The following is a 20,785-nucleotide window of genomic DNA, read 5'->3' on the forward strand; positions in this document are numbered from 1 at the left end:
ACCGGCATTTCACTCTGCTGCATGCCTTGATTGGCTTGACGAGGGCGCACATGGTTGGCTGATCTTGGCTGCAGTTAGTACTATCACCGCGCGCGGTAGTCGTTGCTGGACCTTCGTGGCGAACGAACGTGCTTACCTTTTATCAGAGGAGAGTTCCACCGCAAAGGGATACTTCAGTTGCATTGCGATTACCATCCTTGCCGAGGGAAGTAAATAGCGGTTCCTCCGTATATGAGCAACAGATTGTTGCTTTTTGGAAAGCCGTTGCACTTGTTGGACGGCAGTATGTAGAGGCGCGCGCGGACGTCAAGCGGATCGTTTAATTACAATTTTCAATCTGGATCAGTGCTTGTTTATGCGCATGTAACTCGTACTCTGTGGAAAAGTGAGTTATCAAAACGTGGTGGTATATGAGAGTAAACATAAAGCAAAAATTTAAAACAGCTAGCTCGACAAGTAGCGGAAGAATGAGTGGTGTGTCAGGAAGTTGTAAAAATTAACATAATTTTCGGTGCTCTTCTTCATATGCAAATCAGTGAAATCGAAACTTACATTCTGTAGGTAAATGTTTTGTATGAAGTGACGAAGAGTAAGCGGCCTTGGCAGTAAAATTTCATTTCGCTGAACAGTGGGGAGTGTTGAAGATCCGCAACCGGCTTCTAATTGGTGAAGCTAATGTATGTATGTTAAGTGTGCGAAAACAAAAACTCTCTGGACCTAACCAGTGACCAGCTTTTTATAACACGAAAACTACCTGTTGTGTGGAGTTCAATGAAAAGTGAAAGGGTGTGGCTATAATTCGTGGATTAATCAATGTGTTCTGCCAGCTTCGCTGATGAATCGGATTGAACAAAGTGATGCTCAAGCTTAGCAAACCAGTGGCCCGTTTAGGTTTAGCGCTTGTTCGATGTTGAATGCATCGCGCTTGCCGCAATTGAGGAAGCGGTGCATTCGGAAAATCAATATTGACGGATTAGTGCACGAGCTGGCAACAATTGTGCTGGCATAAGTACGGGCTTACGGTAAACATACTTGGCATACGGGAGCCCTCGGTTTAGTTTAGCTTTGCCGTTAACCGTACTGTGCAAATATCTCTGCTTAGCGTAATACTCGTTTGGTGGAATTTCTGGTACAATAGACTGAAACTTGCGAGCGCACATAAAAAATAAAGCAGTGACATAATAATCGCATCGATTTTGACCGTCCGTGCTCGGAGGCTACCAAGGTAATTCATTGTGATTTAGACGTATTGAATACTACTGGTTATACAAGTAGATCTAATAACTCGAACAGCTAATTGGCAGTTATGTTGGCAGACAATTAACTAGACTGCATTTGACAATTAGCTGGACTAATTTTGACACTTCATTTTATACGTGCCTATGCAATTGTTGTATTGACGTTATTGCTTCCAATTCAAAACTTATTGAGATCATCGTCAATAAAAATGTTTTCCTCCAAATCCTATTCATGAAATGCCATATATTATTGAGCCCACGTAGAAGCTTTGGTTTAAACGATCCAACTGTAAGTAAAAATGCTTAAAAAGTTTAATTTTCTTTGCTTGTTTAAAAAGATATCTTTGTTTTTTACCTCCCCGCTCCATTCGACCAAAAATGCTAAAAAAGACGTCAAAAACGACGAAAATATAATGGAAAGATGGCAAAAAGACCTTGGAAAGTCAACAAAAACGACGAAAAGAAAGTAAATAAACAACATAAGACGACAAACAGGAACTAGACTGAGAAAAGAGGACGAAATAATGACGGAGAAATGGAGTCAAGTATGCGAAACGACGAAAGACGGCAAAAGATACGGCGAAAATACACCAAACTTCGAAAAACGCGATAACAAAATTTGTTATTTGGCATTTAATGCCAAGAAAAAAACGATACAAAACGACGGAAACTATAAATGGCTGCAAAAAACGCAATGAAAAAAACAATACAAAAACAGCAAAACCGATAAGACAAGAAATGTCAAAAAAGATTACAAACGACGACACCATCAAACCAAAAACGTTACAAAAGGCGATAAAAAGTTGCAAAAAATTGCTGGAAAGAGACAAAAAATGATGCAAAGATGCTAGAAAGCCAGATGTAAAAAAAGCGGAAAACAACTAACACACGTTAAAAAGACAATAAAACAACTGGGGGTCAATCCCGGTTAGATGGGTAGCATTCATATCTCTCATGCCGAGGACTTGTGTTCAAATCTCAAAGTTGCAGAGGTCGCGATTGACCCAAGCTGTTAAAGTGACAAAATTAACAAAATTAAAAAAAAAAAAACAAAAAATGACATAAAGTCGATAGCAAAAGCCGGCGATGTACACATAACAAAAAGCAGACGAAAAATTAAAGGCAAAATATTAAAAAACCAAACGATGAAACGGAAAACAAAGACAAAGGTCGAATGACCAAAAGCAATTGACGAAAGTCGAGGGTATGCGTCCCTGAATAATTCAGGGAAAATTTGAAATGTATAACCAACTAGTTTGATTCTAAAAACTATTAATTTCCTGAAATTAAATAAAAAGAAAACTTTCCAATTAAATTCTACTATGGATATTTCTTCGCGACAGATACGTTTTTTACCTACGACTTGCAGGCTTCATCAGTGTCTGTTTTCGAACTACATAAGCCAAAGCAATTTTACAGTTTTTATAGGAGCCTAAGATTAAGTAATCTAAGTGTGTGGGTGTACAAAATTAGTGTAGGTAAAAAGATGCAATGTGATGCTTAAGACTACGCATAAGTAGGTATCCAAAGTTGGTGTAGATAAATTAATTTTATTGTAAATAGTTTAGGTAGTGTGTTTTTGCTAATGTCTTAATCAAGAGACTGAAATCTAAGAAAAATTAAGGAAAACCTGAAAAAAACCTAGTAGAATTATGTGAATAACGTAAATCCGAGAACTGAGAAAGTAGAGAGAGCGAAGTGTTTAACTAGAAGTTGTTTCGTCTGAACGTGTCAGTGTGTGTCTGCGTTTTGGCAGATATTTGAAAAACCAAGAGTTACCCCAGGGTCTTTGTTTAGTAAAGTGGAGGAGCATCTCTTGTAAATCCGTAAACTCTCCATTACATCCATCTTCCACGCAGCGCAATTGCTTATTACTTTTGCGTTGTCAATGGTCAGCGGATGATTGTCGTTGAAGATTTGCTCAGCCACTTTTGATCTAAAATGATGTGTCAGATCCTTCTCGGCATCTCTTGATGCTTTTGTTACCTCTGCCAAGTGTTCTTTAGTACGGGTTTTCAGATTCCTTCTAGTCTGGCCGATGTAAACCTTTTCGCAATGTGGACAAATGATTTCATAAATCCCGGATTTTCTGTGTTCTTCAATCGGGTCTTTAGTTGATCTCAACTTGCTTTTGAGCTGGTCGTTTCGGTTGGTGTAGACTAGGTCGATTCTAAATTTCTTCATTTTTCGACGGAGAGGGCGTGTTATATTTTCATCGTATTCTACTGCCGCTCTCTTAAGTTGTTAAGTTGGTGTTAGTGTTGTGAGTGAGTTTTTGTATGCATCTCTATTTTTCTTGGAAATAATGTTCTGGATAGTCCTTTCCTTGTATCCGTTCTGTTTTGCGATTTCCAAAATGTATATTAATTCTTTTTGTTTCCCTAGCTCACTTAACGTTAACGGTAATTTTTCCATCCTATGTATCATGTGATGGAAAGCTGCCATTCTGTGCTGGTGGGAGTGGTTCGATGAGCTAGGTGTAACTCGTTTAGTGTTCGTAGGTTTCTTGTAAATTTCAATTTCTGTTTCTGTACTTTCCATTTGTCTGATTACTACGATATCCAAGAAAGGAAGTTTCCGTCTTTTTCCATTTCGTATGTGAATTGTACGTCCCTGTGTGTGCCATTCATGGCTGCCAGAATGGTTTCCAGTTCTCCTTTTTTGATTATGCTGAAAACGTCGTCGACGTATCGCCACCATCCTTTTGGGAGTACCTGGCTTTGTTCCAGTTTGCTTTCAAGGTTAGCCATGGATAGTAGTGGACACAGGAACGGTGATAATGGATTGCCCATCGGTGCACCTTTCAACTGTTTGCAATAACTGTTTCTGAACGTGAAGTAGTTCTCCTCTATACACAAACGTGTCAGCTTTAAGTAACCTCCCACTTTTTTTCTCCATGCGTTGGCTTCAACGTTGTTTCAATAGTCAGTCTTCCAAGAGGCTTATCGATTCTTTCACGGATAAAAGTGGGAAAATAGTTGCAGCTGACGCGATTAAGTATGGGTTAATTCACATTCAGGGGTAACTTCTGGGGAATTTTGGAAATACAGCTACTTCCAAAAAGATGGTGGCGTTACCATCTTCAGCATAACCAAAAATGAGAAACTATAAATAATTCTAGCGACCATAAACAGGATGCACAATACCATACACTTCACCTATGAACTGAAAAAGTTGGAAAGCTTCCTTTTTCGGTAAGCTATTATACCGAAAAAGGAAGCTTTCCAACTTTGTCAGGCAATCTGAAAATATATTTACTTACATACTTATTTACTAACTTATCCTGGGGAGATGTCTGTCAGGATTTGACCTCCCTAATTATGTTCCGCCAACAAACTCGGTCCAGGGCTACTAAGCATCTATTTAGTGCCCTTATTTCGGCACCTTTGTCCATGCTGAATGTAACGAGTCTAATTTCGTTACCGTTTCGTTTTCGTAGTAATTTGGATTAGGTTGCCTTACTTGGGTCACGCTACCGAGTTTCATGACGGGGCTCCCAGCTAGTGCCGATCCACCACGTTTCTTAATTCAGCCACTCGCTTCGAATCAGAAGTCGTTGTAAGCGGCTCCTATCCTGAAGGATCAATCGCTCACTTGGTTGAACAATCGTTAAGCCATCAATAGCCGCTGCTGACATGGGAACAGATGCTCAAGACCGACAAAGCTATTTCTCGTTTGCTACTTTACCTATTTCTCGTTTGCTAACTTTAGTTCTCCAGTACCGTCGGTCCTGGGCTGCCGTTCTCCAATCCCCATGAACACTAGCTGAACGAGCATCGTCTTCGACAGCACACACCCACCGGGTGCGGGGTCTACCACGGAGTCTACGGCCTCTTTCTGGTTGTCTGCTGATAGTTTTGGCCACTCTTTCGTTGGGCATTCTGGCCACGGGTCCAGCCCACCGCAGCTTGCCACATTGCACTACCTTCACTATATCAGCATATTTGTATACTTGGTATTGGTACAGCTCGTGATTCATGCGTCTGCGCCACACTTTATTTTCCATTTTGCCACCAAGTATAAATCGCAGAATTTTACCCTCAAAAACCCCAAGCACTCGTCGAGCAGCTTCCTATAGCGTCCATAATTCGTGTCCGTAAAGGGCCGCCGGGAGGATTAGTTGTCTGTAGCGCGCCAGTTTTGTGCGAAATGCAAACTACGGGACTTCAGCTGGCTACGTAATCCATAGAGAGCCCGATTCGCGGCTTACATCGTTGTCACATGTCACGAGTGTACCAAGGTATATAAATTCCTCCACTAATTCATATCGTTCCCCATCTAATTCCACCTTGGCACCAACACCACTTGGGCTCCCACGCAACCATGTACTTCGTTTTGGCGGTGTTAATGGTAAGTCCCAATCTCGCCGTTTCCATTTTAAAAGGCCTGAAGGCCTCTTCCACTGCTCTACGGTTGATTCCGACTATATCGACGTCACCCGCAAAACCAAGCATGTGAGATTTCGTGATGATAGTTCCATTCCTTTCCATGTTTGCCTTTCGTAATGCACCTATCAAGGCAATGTTGAATAGCAGGTTAGATAGTGCATCCCCTTGCTTCAGTTCATCCAACGTCACGAAAGCAGCTGAGGTCTTACCCACTATTCTAACGCATGAATTTGGATCCGTCCAGCGTCGCACGAATCAGCGTAACTAGTTTCGTCGGAAAACCATGTTCTAGCATTATCTGCCACAGCTCATTTCGTTTGACTGAATCGTACGCCGCTTTAAAGTCCACAAACAGATGGTGTGTCTGCCAGTTGTACTCCCGGAACTTGTCTAGCAACTGACGCATGGGTAACATCTGATCCGTCGAGGAGCGACCCTCACCAAAACCAGCTTGGTACTCGCCGACGAAGGACTCCGCAAACGGTCTCAGTCTGCAGAACAGGATACGGGAAAGTAACTTGTAGGCAGATTTGAGCAATGTAATTCCTCGAAACACTCCAGTCGACGTCCCTTTTTGAAAATTGGGCAAATGAGGTCATCCAACCACTCCTCCGGCATCGGAGTAAGAGTTATTGGATAAGAGGCTAAGGACCACTGCGGGGTCTGTTATCCAACCGTTCATCAACCATGGTACCACAACTTCTGATTTTTTGCTACGAACTTCATGGAGTTGTTGGGGAGTAGAGAAAGAGCTTCCACATGAAAACGTAATTTTTAATTTTATTCTAAGCCCGATCAAGAGGAACTAACAATATTATAACAGGCTATATTACCAAGAGACTGTTTTATTACCAACTTTGCTAACAACGGTCTCCAGTTCTTTCGAATCGCGTAGAGGGTTGCGGCAAGGGGATGGACTGTTCTGTATGTTATTCAATATCACTATTGAAGGTGTGATTCGGCGAGCGGGCATCGAAACGAGAAGAACGATCTTCAGCAAGAAAAGCCAACTCCTAGCCTAGATCGTTTGCACCTCCACATCATTACTAGAAACCTTGGGACGACGAAAGCAATCTACGCCAGACTAAAAACAGAGGATAGGGCTACAAATCAATGCGTCGAAGACCAAATATATGATAGGAAGAGGTTCCAAAGAAAGCAATGTTTGCCTCCCACGGACAGTGACTATTGACGGCGATGATCTGGAAGTGGTTGATGATTTCGTATATTTGGGATCTCTGGTCACCGCCGACAATAGTACGAGTAAGCTCCATCGACGCATTCAAGCTGGAAATCGAGCCTACTTTTCACTCAGCAAGACGCGTCGATCAAGGAGTATACGCCGCCATACAAAGCTGGCGATGCACAAAACGCTAATCAAACCAGTAGTCCTCTACGGACTTGAGACAGTAACTTTGCTTACGGAAGATATACGTGCTCTTGCCTTTTTGAACGAAAGGTGATGCGGACTATTTTTGGTGGAGTACAAAAGGAAAGCAGAGAGTGGCGGAGGCGTATGAATCACGAGCTACAGGCACTGCTTGGAGGCACCATGGATTGCCATCGTACACCTGGCGAAAGTTGGGAGACTATGATGGGCCGCCCACCTCGCAAGGGAGCCGGACGACTGTGCAGTGAAATCCGTTCAAGAACCCCACCGGCACCAGCAATAGAGGGGCCCAACGTGCTAGATGGGTCGACCAGATTTAAGCCGACTTGTGTGTGTCGAGATGCGCAACAAATTGGCGACGAGTAGCCCAGGACCGAGTAAAATGGAGAGGAATTCTTGATATAAAAAAGCCACCCCGGCTCTCGGCTGGTAATGTAAAGTAGTAGTGCTAACAACGGTTATCATAAATTATGTAAATTACTAGCTCTACTAGATTAGAAGCACGATATTACTCGGGCCCCTTTGTCCCTCAGCCACTTGTACACCTTTAGTTTTACATAAATTTTCATAATGTAAGAAACAAAACCCTTTTTCTTCATTTAAATCATATCAACGAACATGTGTGCCTAGTTTGGTAGAGAACGGTCAAGGCGTTCTGGAGTTTTGGTGGAACATACATACAAACATACAAATGGTCGGTGTTAAGTCAGACCGAACCCAGTGACAAAACTCTGATTTCGAAAAAGCCCGTTCAAAGGTTTGTAGATATCAATCGTTCGAAATCATCTCATAACTCTGCCTGTTTGCAACATTTATGTAGTCTGGTTAGAGTAAAATGTAGCTTAGAAAATTCTTGATCTTTTAGTATCATTAACTCATTTTTTTAAATTTTGCGACTTGGTCCGGTCTGATTTAACACCGACCAAATATACTCACGTTCATTTTTATATACATAGATAACAACCATGCTTATAAATTAGCGTCGGCTAGTGGTTAAAATATTAAAAATTCTAACTAAATTTCTGCTAGTTAACATTTAGAAAAATTCCGATTACTTCTGTTTCATGAATATGATTTATTTATCAGAGTTGTAGCGATTGGGAGGCTGAATTCAATAAAATGGAAATTCATAGTTATTGCAAATGGAAAACATTGCTGTTCAGAGAGTTACTGTTGTTGTGTTGCATCAAATTATTTTAAAAAATCTAATCGTAAGTTTCTCCAAATTCATTTTCATATTATTTTCTTATTGCATCGATCATGTTTTTATTCCGATGGTAACTCAGCAAATTAGTTTTGTTTGAATGTAATTAAAACGATCATAAACCTACGAAGAATTAGACACCAAAATCCTAACAAAATCAGCAAACAAGCAAATCACGTGAGCATTTACAATTAATCAGATATCAACTTTATAACGGGTGAAGTACGAGAAGCAAGTTGAAAAGCTATAATAAAACCATGTTTTCCATCAGAGAAGTAGATTTGAACAGAAACAATCTTTCTATTAGTCTGCGAAACATATCGTTAAAAGTGCAAATACTAAAGGTGTTATTGTTTTCTGCAATCAGTCAGCGCCAATTAAAGGCTACAGTTTGTGAAAATCAAATAGCAACATAATGTCGATAGCAAAATGCCAGAGATCTCCGATTTACGTTCGTTCAGCTGTTTGAATAGCAACTTAGTTAGTTTTCGAGCCACAAAATACGACGCTAATTTTGAATAATTCCATTTCCTCTTAGTCGATATTTTTTTCGATGAAAAGTCGCACCGACGTCGAAGACGAAGAAAGGTGCTTCAAATAAACAAGTGGCGATTATTTGAAGCTTGCGCGGCGCAAACGACTCGGATGACTTCGAAAGGTCAAGTCGCTGCCAAAAGTGTAGCCCACCATTAAAAGTGGGCACGAAAACGAAACAACAAAGTGTAAATTGCTGACCACCATCGAGGGGGAAAGTGTCGGGAGATAATCATCTGCCGCTACTGAAAATGCTTCGAAGATTCCCACAGTGCATGGCAGTGCATGCGCTGCACGGGGAAACGATATCCCAACAAAATTACGTTGATTGGATAAATCATTATTTTCCGTTTGAATGTGAATTTTGAACAAATAGAGAATAATTCAACAAAAAATAAACGTTTTGCTTCTCCTAAAACAATCAGTTTCAAAATAAATCTTTCGAAGAGTTCAAGTTTGCATATCTCCTCGGTTAACTCGCGATCCAAAATGATTTATTGGCAGCAGTTTTATCTTTAAGAGGTTGTTCGTCTGTGTAATACAGCGGTCGCGTTCCTTTCGATTTCAGCACACCCTCCGGGGCCACAATCATTTGTATACGAAACCATTAGAAAGTGGCTTATTCTTCACCTGACCTATCTGAACCAAGGCTATACATCTCATCTCGCTGTTTAATGGGATGAAGCCTACCATTTGAGTTTCGCTTCCCTGTGTGGAAGTACGAAACGTTTGTGTGTGCCAACGTATCCACGGAGGGAGCCCAGCAGTGGATTTAATCATTGCGACTTTCCTTCAGAAAGGTAGCCTCAGATGGGTAGCCTTTACGACTTGCGGCTTGCCGCTTGTTACCATTAATAATGGGTTCCTAAACTATCCGTAAAGTAATTTTTTGTTCACGTTTTATGATCTGAGGTATCAAAATATCGGTATGCATTTCCTGGACGTGAAAGGTTATTATTGGCAGTAGCCAAGTACTATGCAGCTTAGCTATAATCAGTTTATTGGCGATGCGGGTAATTTTTCATTAACGATGGTCGATGATATTGTCTAAGATTTAATTATCAAAACTGAAAGTCGTAATCTTTCGAAACGATCGAATTACTTTACATTTATATTGATTTTCTTTGACTCCAACTGAACAATAATTGTTACTACAAAAGGAGTGATAAAATTGAAATCACTATTAATATAAAAAATTGAAAAATAATGTCAGAAGTTATCCAAACACCATTGCCTTGTTCCACTAACAGGGGGCAGATTTTCTTTACCCTTCGGTCTCCGATACCGAAACATCTTATTAACCGAGATAGTCGGACATTACCGTAAGTACCGATTAGCAGACGGCATTCATGGCCGTAATCGAAATCGCGCACTTGCCTCCGGGCAACATCTGTTGTATGTACGTACATTCTCTGCTGAACTAATTAGCATGATCTGTTAGCTAAGCAAAACGTGTCTTCATCAGTTGCGATTACTGGACAACGGGTTTGCAGAAACCTAGTTTCCGTCACCGTCGAGCGTTTTGTCCGTCTAATGATGGCTTGACGGCTGTTCGACACCGCGCGCCGCTAAGGTAAAACATCATATCAAAAGAGAAAGGTTCGTCGCCTGCCGGCCGTCGTCACCGCCCGCGTGCTTGACCGACACTCTCCGGCAATCGAACTGAAATGTGGAACTCTTCTGCTGTATGAATATGTAGGTAGGTAGATATGTTGATGTTGACCACCGCGATTCAGCGGTAGCGGCGGCAGTCGAGATGCATAATGAGAAACTCGACACTTTCGTGCTGGTTAAGTTTTTTTTGTTGACAGATTATGTTAGCTGCCAACCAAAACGATGTTATTGGCTGATGAAAGCGCTTTGGTTTGCCATTAGAGATGAACTATATAAACGAACGAACAAACGAAAACTGTTGACAATTAAAGGAGGGCTATTATGCAAAGCTCATAAAGTGGATTAAACCGTGTTAACTTGTTGTAGCTACCGCGGTCTTGATCTAGAAAGCACTGTATAATAATAATGGTGCCTCAAACCAAGGTTGGTTCGAATCGGATCAAAACTCACTCACTCCCCATTCATTTGCCGATTCAATACATGCAGATCACGGCACGCTTGTATCTTCTTGCGAAAAGAGAACCAAAGACGCAAAAGAATGAGGCGAAAAAACAACACGTGAACCTCTATCGCCGATAAAGCTTTGTGTGTGTATCGCTGCTTGCGTGTGTCATATTTGATTCTCTCCGAGTGAACTGATCGGCGATAATTATCGTTTCCCGATACGAGTGAGTGATGAGTCTTGAACTTCCGATCGAATCACTTGGCGATAATGCAGTACAGCGATCGGAATAAAATTTTATCGCAAGCAGCAAACACAGGAAACAATCCACGAGCGGCGGGTACCTACGCATAATTTTGAAATGAAATTGGCAAATAGAAGCCGTATTGGCCTTGCCAGCGTTGCTGATATTGTTTAGGGTTTTGCGTGAGAAAAAAAGAAACGGAAGTATTTTTGCTTTTGTCAACACTCACGCGTTGACAGTTCGGCACGAGATTTCCTGTAAGTGCGAGCAGCTTACGAAATCTCTTTCAACGCTGGCAAGGCCAATACCACTAGCACAGCTGTGTAAACACTAAGATGACCGTTATTACATAAAAATGAGCTTGATAATTTTGACGTAGGACTACGTCTTTAACATAATAGACTTCATTTTAAAATATTTTACTAGGTTTGAAATTGCTATCTTAACGTGTGATTTGCCTTTGCAGGTGGATTTGTATCGAACCGCGTTGGCGGATTCAAAAGAAGAAGAGATGACAATTGAATTTTGAATATTTCTACTGTGATTTGAGATCACGGATCATGTGATTCGGTTCAGGTCGTAAAGTAGTCATTCCCTCGACGGCAACTTAACCCGGCGCAAAATTTCTTGCCAATGGGCATACAGTGGGATTTCGAATTTGGCATGGTTCGATTTTTGCATGCCTCGATTTTGGCAACAAAAGTATCCATTTTTGGCAGCATAAAATATTTTACTTCCAAAAATATGCTTCAATATCAATCAATTTCCGCATACAAACTTTAAATGACGAAAAATTATTGCCCTAAGTGTGTCCATGGCAAAAAGTTTGCGATTTCGAACAATAATATTTTTATTGCCGTAGGACTACGTTTAACCGCAGGTCGCCAAAAACTGACATGCACCACACGGATAGCTCTTGGCGGATTTTATAAACATAAAAAGGTTGCAATCGTTGATTAATAACCTTTAATCAATTTCTAACGCACTTCCATTAAATTTTTTCATCTTAAAAAAGGGTCTCGATTTTGGCAACATAGGCGACACGCATTTGTTGCCAAATTCGAAATCCAACTGTATTTTGCAAAACAATTACATACAATACAGGCTGCGATTTATGTTCATTGCGGAAGTGTAATTGATGATTTTTATTTACTTTATATGAGCAATCTGCCCTTTAAAACTTTAAAAGGACGTAACTAAATACAACTTACTTACTCAGCAATTTATTGTAAAAAGGATCTATCAAAGTTCAAAAGTGCTTTGATTATGTTCAAATTTAGTAAACTTTTTCGTTTTTAAAACAATTTTAGATTTGTATTTTTTTCGTTTGGCGTTTAGGTTGGCTTTTTCTAAGGCCCTCTCCCAAAAATCATTGTTTTGCCAAACTTATTTTCAAATAACTTTTGGACAACCAAATCGATTTTAATGATTTTACTACCAAATAAATGGTTTTGTCATTCTTTATATTTAAATGTCAGTCCAAGTTATATGGAATAAATTGTAAAGCGTCAACTAACAGTTGAATTATGTTCCCAAGATGTTTCGAGTTCTGTATCAAATAACATGTAAGATGGTATAGCAAAGGTTCCTTTCACCAGCAGGTGGATTAAATCCGGTTTTTTAAACTAATTTCGGAATTTACGCGGTTTACGTGATTTTCGGAATTTACGTGGATGTGCTCAAAACGTCTTTTTTATACGTACCTAGGTTTGAAAATTACAAGGTTTACGTGGTTTTTATGCGAATTCACGCGTTTTTCTAATCGAATTTGGCAACAAATGCAGGTCCCCTATGTTGCCAAAATCGAAACCGTGCCAAATCGAGACCCTTTTTGGATATGAAAATATTGACTGTAGATGCGTTAGAAATTGACTAAATATTATTAATCAACGATTGCAAGTCCGCCAAGAGTTATCCGTCCGGTGCAAGTAAGTTTTTGGCAACCTGCGGTAAGACGTAGTCGTACGGCAATAAAAATAATACTGTTCGTAACATTCATTGTTTCGTCATTTAAGGCTTGTATGCGGAAACTGACTGTTATTTAAGCATATTTTTTGAAGTGAAATATTTTATGTTGCCAAAAACGGATTATTTTGTTACTAAAATGCCAAATGAAATCCCACTGTATAATGGACCTAAATTCACAGAGGTGGTGATATGGATAACCAGAATAACAGTGTATCAACACAACTGAGTACGCAAAACGGTTTTATAAACGTGCAGTGCCATTCAAATCTTTGCTTTCCACGCGCTACCTCGTTCTTAAATTGCAAAACTTGCTGAACATTTCTTTAATTCAGCCATAATATTTTTTGCAAACATTTTACTAAACAGCAAGTTGCTGCCTTGTATTTATATTAAAACAATATCAGACATCACCATATCCTCCATTCGCCAACACAATCGCAACAAAAATATCCATAACCGAAAAATGTTACATTTTTTACCAATCGAAAAGAGAACGATAATCATCCAATGATCGCAATCCTTTCTCATCTGCGAAAATTATCGCCTGGCGATCCTTTTCCGTGATATTTACACACAGAGCGAATCACGAGAGAGTGAATCGCATTCCCCATGGCGCGTATACGTTCAGGATGCAATACAGAGAGAACTAACTCACAGGATTGCCGATTGTGCTCTCACACGGAGCAGCATCGTACGATGAATATAGCAATACACTGATAGACGATGTCGTTTCATATACCGAGAAAAAGTTGAATGCCACTCGCAGTTTTCTCGCGGATCACCAACCCTGCCTCAAACTCCAAGCAAGCTTTAAATAACGTATTGTAATTGCCAAAATATCTCCCAGTTAGTTTGGGTGATTTCGTTTGGTTGTATGTTCGAATCTAGGCTGGGAGAGGCTGTTAGTGTCAATAGGATCGTGGCATTAGTCCTTCAATTGTCCTGTACTCTAGGAGCTGGCTGCTTAGTCTGTTGAACAAAAACAGGTCAAGTTTCGAAAACGGAATATAGCATCTAGGTTTTGCTTTACTATTGGAATTTTCCAGTGACTTGTGATTTAATTCACTTATAATTTGGTAAATTTTCCTCAACTTTTTTAATCTCAAATTTATGGGTTTTGTCTTTTCATGGACATTAAAAATTCATCACTATTGGATCACGCATCATAGAACAAACAATTTTAGCAAATGATCATAAAAAAATAGTCCGTAAAACAATTTTAGCAAATGATCATAAAAAAATAGTTTGTAAAATAGTCTGCAAGAGCATCTCTGAAGCTTGTAAGTGAAGGCACGTATGAGGCGACTCGCATACAAGATTACTGTATCGTTCGTCAACTGAGACAATATGCCCCCTCTTGAAGGGGAGAGATGTCAGATGTCTATATATTATACAAAATGGGTTCCAGGAAACTTCCTTGAGGAACACCTGCAGGGATGTTAAATGTTTGCGAACAGACACTATCCAGAGATACCTCGAATACCCTGCAGACAGATAGCCTCTGATGATCTTGATAAAATACATCGCAAAATTGTATCGATGCAGCTTGAACACCAGACCGTTGTGCCACACACGGTCGAATACCGTTTCGATATCCAAGAGCACCATTACTGTCATTGTGTTAGCTAACTTACACATTGAAAGTAAGTAGCCAAGCTTCCAGCCCATGTTAAACAGTTTTGCTGCAAAAGCAAGTTTTTTTTTATAAGCAGGGAAATCTGCGAGCACCCAAGAAGATACGGTGTTATCAGACACCTGCGAAGACAACTCAGGTAGTGTGGGGTTGGCTATCGCTACCCCCTAATGAGGTGTGAGGATCCCGACCCACTAAAACCAGCCTCAATCCTCCCTGGCACTACCTTATCGGTATTACTTCAGGAAGCGGCTATTGTGCTTAACGCACTCTCTTAGATAACTACTGGACTATGGTAGTTAAGCTGTTTAGTTGCCGTTGATCGGCTCTCCAGCGGTTTTGTAGTTCAAGTACAATCTGGGTAACAGCCGCATTGACCGCTCCCCAAACGTCCGAGCTAGAGCACATCGTTTGGACTAAATTATCCGGAGTAGTGTACTGTCCGCTCACTGCCATCATGTTGCTAATCGCGCCCAAAAAACGAGGGCATATGAAAAAGCATGTTCTGCAGTTTCCTCTACATCCACGCATTCGGGACACGCGGGGAACTACGCATGCTCGAACTAGTGCAGGTACTGTCGACCCACCCGGATACTTCCGGGATAAGTCGATATGTCCACCGGCCTTTTGTGGAATTATTTCATGCCCGCTGCCATATGATCATCGAGCCCGTGGTACTCCGTATGCCTCTAATTCCACGTTGGTTGTAGCACTCTACGTCCTCGCTAATGATGGCTCGCTGATGAATAGGCATCATACCCGCTTAGACGCAGATTGCGTCATGTGAAACAATGCGATACGCACTCGCCACTCTCAAGCACATGAGATACTTTCCAGCTTACCTAGGTAGCTTTTGGTTCTGATGATCACACCGGCCCGCCATACTTAAGTATGGACTGAACCACATTGGCTAATAGCCTTCGCTTGCTGCCATATACCGCAGTGCTATTAGACATTATACGAGACAATGCCGAAATAGCTGTGAAAGCCTTCTTGCAGGCATCGTCGACGTGGCTCCCGAATTTGAGCTTGTCGTCGACCATGACTGCCAAGAGTTTTAACGACCGTGTTGACGAAATAGTGCAGTCCCCGACGTTGGTCTTTGCTTGCTGCACCTACTTGCGGTTGTTCACCACGATAACCTCCGTTTTATGATGCGCTAGCTCTAGTTTCCAGCAGCGCATCGAATCTTCAACAATGCCTATAGAGTGGGTAGCCGTCAACTCAACCTCTCTGATAGATTCACCGTAGACTTCCAAGGTGATGTCGTCACAGTCACAACCCCTACCGAGAACTTTTGCTTCAACACCTCGTCATACATGACGTTCCACAACACCGGGCCCAGTATGGAACCATGCGGAACCCCTGCGGTAATTGGAATGCACTTCTGACCCTCCTCCGTGTTGTAGCATAGCACACGATTCTGGAAATAATTTTCCAGAAGCCTGAACAGCGACACCGGCACTTGGTTGTTCCGAAGCGAGTTGGATATGGAGTCCTAACTAGCGCTATTAAATGCATTTCTCACGTCGAGCGTGATAACTGCACAATAGCGGATACCTGTCCTCTGGCACTAGATTACCTCCTCGGCTGACTTAGTGACAGACAACCGGGATGGCATCCACCGTAGATTTGCCTTTTCGGAAGCCGAATTGATTCCTTGACAGACCGTTTGTACCCCCAGTGTACTGTGCGAGTCTGTTAAGGATAAGCCTCTCCAGCACCTTGCCGGCAATATCGAGTAAACAAATCGGCCTATATGAGAAGGGGTCACCCGGAGGTTTTCCTGGCTTCGGCAATAGGACCAGATTCCGTCACTTCCATCTGTCCGAGAAGTGGTAATTTTCCAGGCATCTACTTATTACTGGCGCGAATAATTCGAGAGCCTCTAAAACTTAATGGCCAAATTCGGGATTCAATGTAATCCCGGTGCCTTGCTCACCTTTAGGGATTTAGCGATCTCAATGAGTTCCTCGTTCGTAACCGTCGCTTCCTCCCCAACCTCTAAAACGCCGTCGCCCAATCAAATCGAATAGTTGAATCGAGCAGTTGAGTCGAGCAGTAGAATTGAACAGTTGAGTCGAGCAGTCTAATCGAGCAGTTGAGTCGAGCAGTCGAATCGAGCAGTTTATTCAAGCAGTATAGTCAAGTAATCTAGTCGAGTAGTTGAGTCAAACTGTCAAATCGAGCAGTTGAAGCGAGTAATCTAATCGAGCAGTCGGGTCGAGTAGTAAGCCGAGTAATTCAGTGAAGCAGTCGAATCGAGCAGTTCAGTCGAGCAATTGAGTCGAATAGTTCAGTTGAGCAGTTGAGTTAAGTGGTCGGGTCGAGTGGTTAAGCCAAGCAGTTAAGTCGAACAGTGAAATCGAGCAGCAGTTGAGCGTTTGAATCAAGCTGTCCAGTCAAGCAATCCAGTCGAGCAGTTGAGTCGAACTGTCAAGTCGAGCAGTTGAACCGAAAAATCCAGTCAAGCAGTTCAATCGACCAGTTCAGTCGAGCAGTAGGGAAGAGCTGTCGAGTCGAGCAGGTGAATCAAGCTGTCCAGTCAAGCAGTCCAATCGAACAGTAAAGCACAGCTGTCACGTCGACCAGTCGAATCGAACAGTCCAATGGAGTAGTTCACTTGAGCAGTCCAGTCGAGCAAACAAATCGAGCAGTCTAGTCGACCAGTCCAGTCTACCAGTCCAGTCGAGCAGTCTGGTTGGCCAGTTGAGCAATCGAGCAGTCCAGCAGTCCCACCATTGCGCAGTGGTCTAAAAGAGCGAAAACTTTTTTCCTAGTGTCTTTTATTTTCATTTTATCATTTAAGGTCTTCAGCACTTTATTTCGTATAAATATCCCCCTTAATCTAAAACTGTTAAAAGTTAGTCATCGCTTACTATAATGAAAATAAATAAAATAACTTTTTTGTATTAGGAAATATAAGCATAGTTTCTTCAGCAAAGTTGTAAATAATGTAAAAACCCGAATTAATCCACCTAGCGGCGTGACGTAGCCTTTCTACTGCCACAATAATCATTATTTAATTTCTCAGGAACGTCTATGTATAATTAACTTGACTATATTTTTAAATATCCGTTCCGTATTCCTCAAAATCCTTATTTGCCAGTAAAATTACCAACGTATTGCGTAGAATAATTAAATTTTCTTTCCTTGGGTGCGTAAATACTTGTAACACCTTATTTAGTTTTATAATCGGTCGGCCTTAACTTTTGGGCTTCAGAGCCATATACGAAACTTGTTTTGAATTGACAATATGAAATATGTGTTCAAAACAGATTTTTTGATAATTAATTAATACCATGCGTTCAAAAGTTAGCATCTTTGAAAAACAAGAGTTCAGAAAAATTATTATTATACTTCGCTTTTGAAGACAAAGGATATCGACAACAAAATGATTAATCTCAAAATTTTACTATTAGTTTGCTTGGCTTCAATTTTGCGATATATCTGAATTAGAAAAAATAACTGAATAGAGCATTAGATATGAAAAAGAGAAATTGAACTTTTTCTTAGCTGGCGCTCCTTCAGATAATTATTTTTGCATGAAAATCAAAACTTAAGCTTCTTTTGAATGTACTTTCATGAAAAGATAGTCATTAGCTTGATCGCATCGTTTTTACAATGTTAGAGGGTTAGGAAAACAAGATGAGGTCGAAAAATAGTGCAAGCTGCGCCTTAAACATGCTTGAGAATAGGAAATATGATCGATATGATTTCCAGTGCTTGTCATTTTTGATTTATTTGTTGAAACATAATACATGACATAAGACATCTGTCCTTTAAAATGTCATTAACGAAAACAAATCTTACAAAATTACTACCGTGCAACGTTTACTTCAGGACTATTTTTCATGTAACATTTCTAAGCTCTAGTATCTATTGATTAAAAAGACCTACATGCTTAAATTAACTGCTTTTCTTCGCTGTTTGCTTTTCGTGTACAATTGTGAGTAACAGCAAGTGAACTGAAATCAAAGAAAAGAAAAAGCTTTTCGATTGAATCCCACTATTTAATATTTATTTGCAACAGAGACGTAGTTCGCCTACGACGTGCAGGCTTCATGAGTGTCTTATTCCAAAGCGTATACGTATCTGTCGCGAATAAATATTAAATAGTGGAATTTAGTCGGTAAAAGTTTTTTCTTTTCTTTAATTTCAAATTTCGTATTCCACTAAGAGGCTTCAAAAACTTCAGACAATTTCTTGAAGACTTTTCTTGAATTTCAATGCAAATTTAAAAATTGCAAATTGTCATCCCAAGTAACAATTTGAGTTTTATTACACTCTTATGATAGCATTCAAGACCACAATTGGTCATGAAAACCACCATAAGAGTACAATCAAACTCACATTGTTGCTTGGGATCACATACACACATACATACATACATACATACATACATACATACATACATACATACATACATACATACATACATACATACATACATACATACATACATACATACATACATACATACACACATACATCACACGCATTAAATACAATCAACATTTGTTTTGATTTCACACGTTTTAACGGTTTAATATACGGTGCTTAAGTGTTAAAGTTTAAATAACTTTTGAATGAACCGTCCGATTTTAAATAACTCGGTTTCGTTTGATAGATCTCAGCAGTTATTTTCAAATAATAATAAAATGTGTGATGTTTTTCATTGAATTAATGCTTATATGTTACAAAAATATGTTTTAAATATTATTTTTTCACATTTCTTTATGTAACTTTCGAACTACAAGCCCAATCGTCATGAAATTTGGAAGTTAAGGGTTTGCAAGGCTCCTCTTTCATATGCAATCAATTTTGTTCAAATCGGTTAAGGGACCTATGAGATAATGAAGTCCCATATTTTTCATATTTTTATACATAACTTTTGAACTAAAAGTCCGATCAGTATGAAATTCAATAGCAACCAATGGGACACCTAGACCTTTCATTTGACACTAAGAACATTAAAATCGGTCCAGCCATCTCCGAGAAAAGTGAGTGAGATTAAAAGCGTCACATACACACACACACATACACACACACACACATACATACACACACACACAGAAAATGCTCAGTTTTCGAAACTGAGTCGAATGGTATATAACATTCGGCCCGCAGGACCTTCTTTCCATTTCCGGTTTTCCAAGTGATTTCTATACCTTTATACTATATATTTATATAGTAGAAAGGCAAAACATGCAACTTTGCTGAAGCAATATAATTTCCATCTTTATCGAGTGTTAAACTATACTACAGGGATACCTCGATATAAGACTACCTCGTTATAAAACAACCTCGATGTAAGACAATTCGATATAAGACAATTTTTACCTCGATATAAGACAAATCCCTTCAACATAGTTGGTAACGACAGTTAATTTTCCATTCCAAAATCGGCGCCATAGAGATGTTCATTTTTTCAAAATAACCCTAAAAATTGTAAAAAACTAATAGCTCAAATAATAATAAATAGTTCAAAACACGTAAACACACAACACAGAGTAAAATTGGCGACTGCTAATCCAAAAATTGTTTGAAAAAATCATTCTTTAAAACTTCTTTAAAAATTGGTTTTTCATACTTAGCTTTTCTTAGTTGCATTTTACAAGAATACAATGTTCTGTTATCGAAGCACTCAAAATACACGTTTTTGCAGAAGACCACGAATTTTTTGGGCCTTTACTTGCTAAGTTGTCGCATATTCAATCTTTAAATTTCCATGGCTTCACGAGCCCATGGGGTAAAATGGGGCAAGCGGATATATGAATCAGCACATCATCTTAAAGCTTAAGTCGAGTACTATAAACTTGTATGGGTTCCGCTTGCCCCAACCACTCAAATGAGAGTACGGTAAGCATACGTTTTATGTGTTTCGCGTTCGCTATAGGCTCGAAACACGTCCGTTCTTTTGTGTTAGTAGATAGATTGTGTTAGTAGTAGATAGTAGTAGATGTAAAGGTAAACAACTTTGCTGAAGAAATGACGTTTCTATCTCTGTCGAGTGCAGAGCTATAAAGCATTTTCTTTAGAAATTCTTTAAAAATTAGTTTTTCATACTTAGCTTATGTTGGTTGCATTTTACAAGAATATATGGTTCTAAGCGATTATTGAAGGACTC

At 40.0% G+C, this 20,785-nt stretch overlaps 1 protein-coding gene across 1 annotated transcript in view; it reads left to right on the top strand.

Moving 5' to 3' along the window:
* Positions 1-647: 647 nt before the first annotated feature.
* The window catches only part of LOC128734475 (uncharacterized), a 184,871-nt gene continuing 164,733 nt past the window's right edge, over positions 648-20,785 (top strand). Inside the window, exon 1 of the mRNA XM_053828693.1 lies at positions 648-1,225. The gene's annotated coding sequence lies outside the window, so the exon portion shown is untranslated. The remainder of the gene's footprint in view (positions 1,226-20,785) is intronic.

This window comes from Sabethes cyaneus, chromosome 2, assembly GCF_943734655.1.
Source record: "Sabethes cyaneus chromosome 2, idSabCyanKW18_F2, whole genome shotgun sequence".
NCBI lineage: Eukaryota > Metazoa > Arthropoda > Insecta > Diptera > Culicidae > Sabethes > Sabethes cyaneus.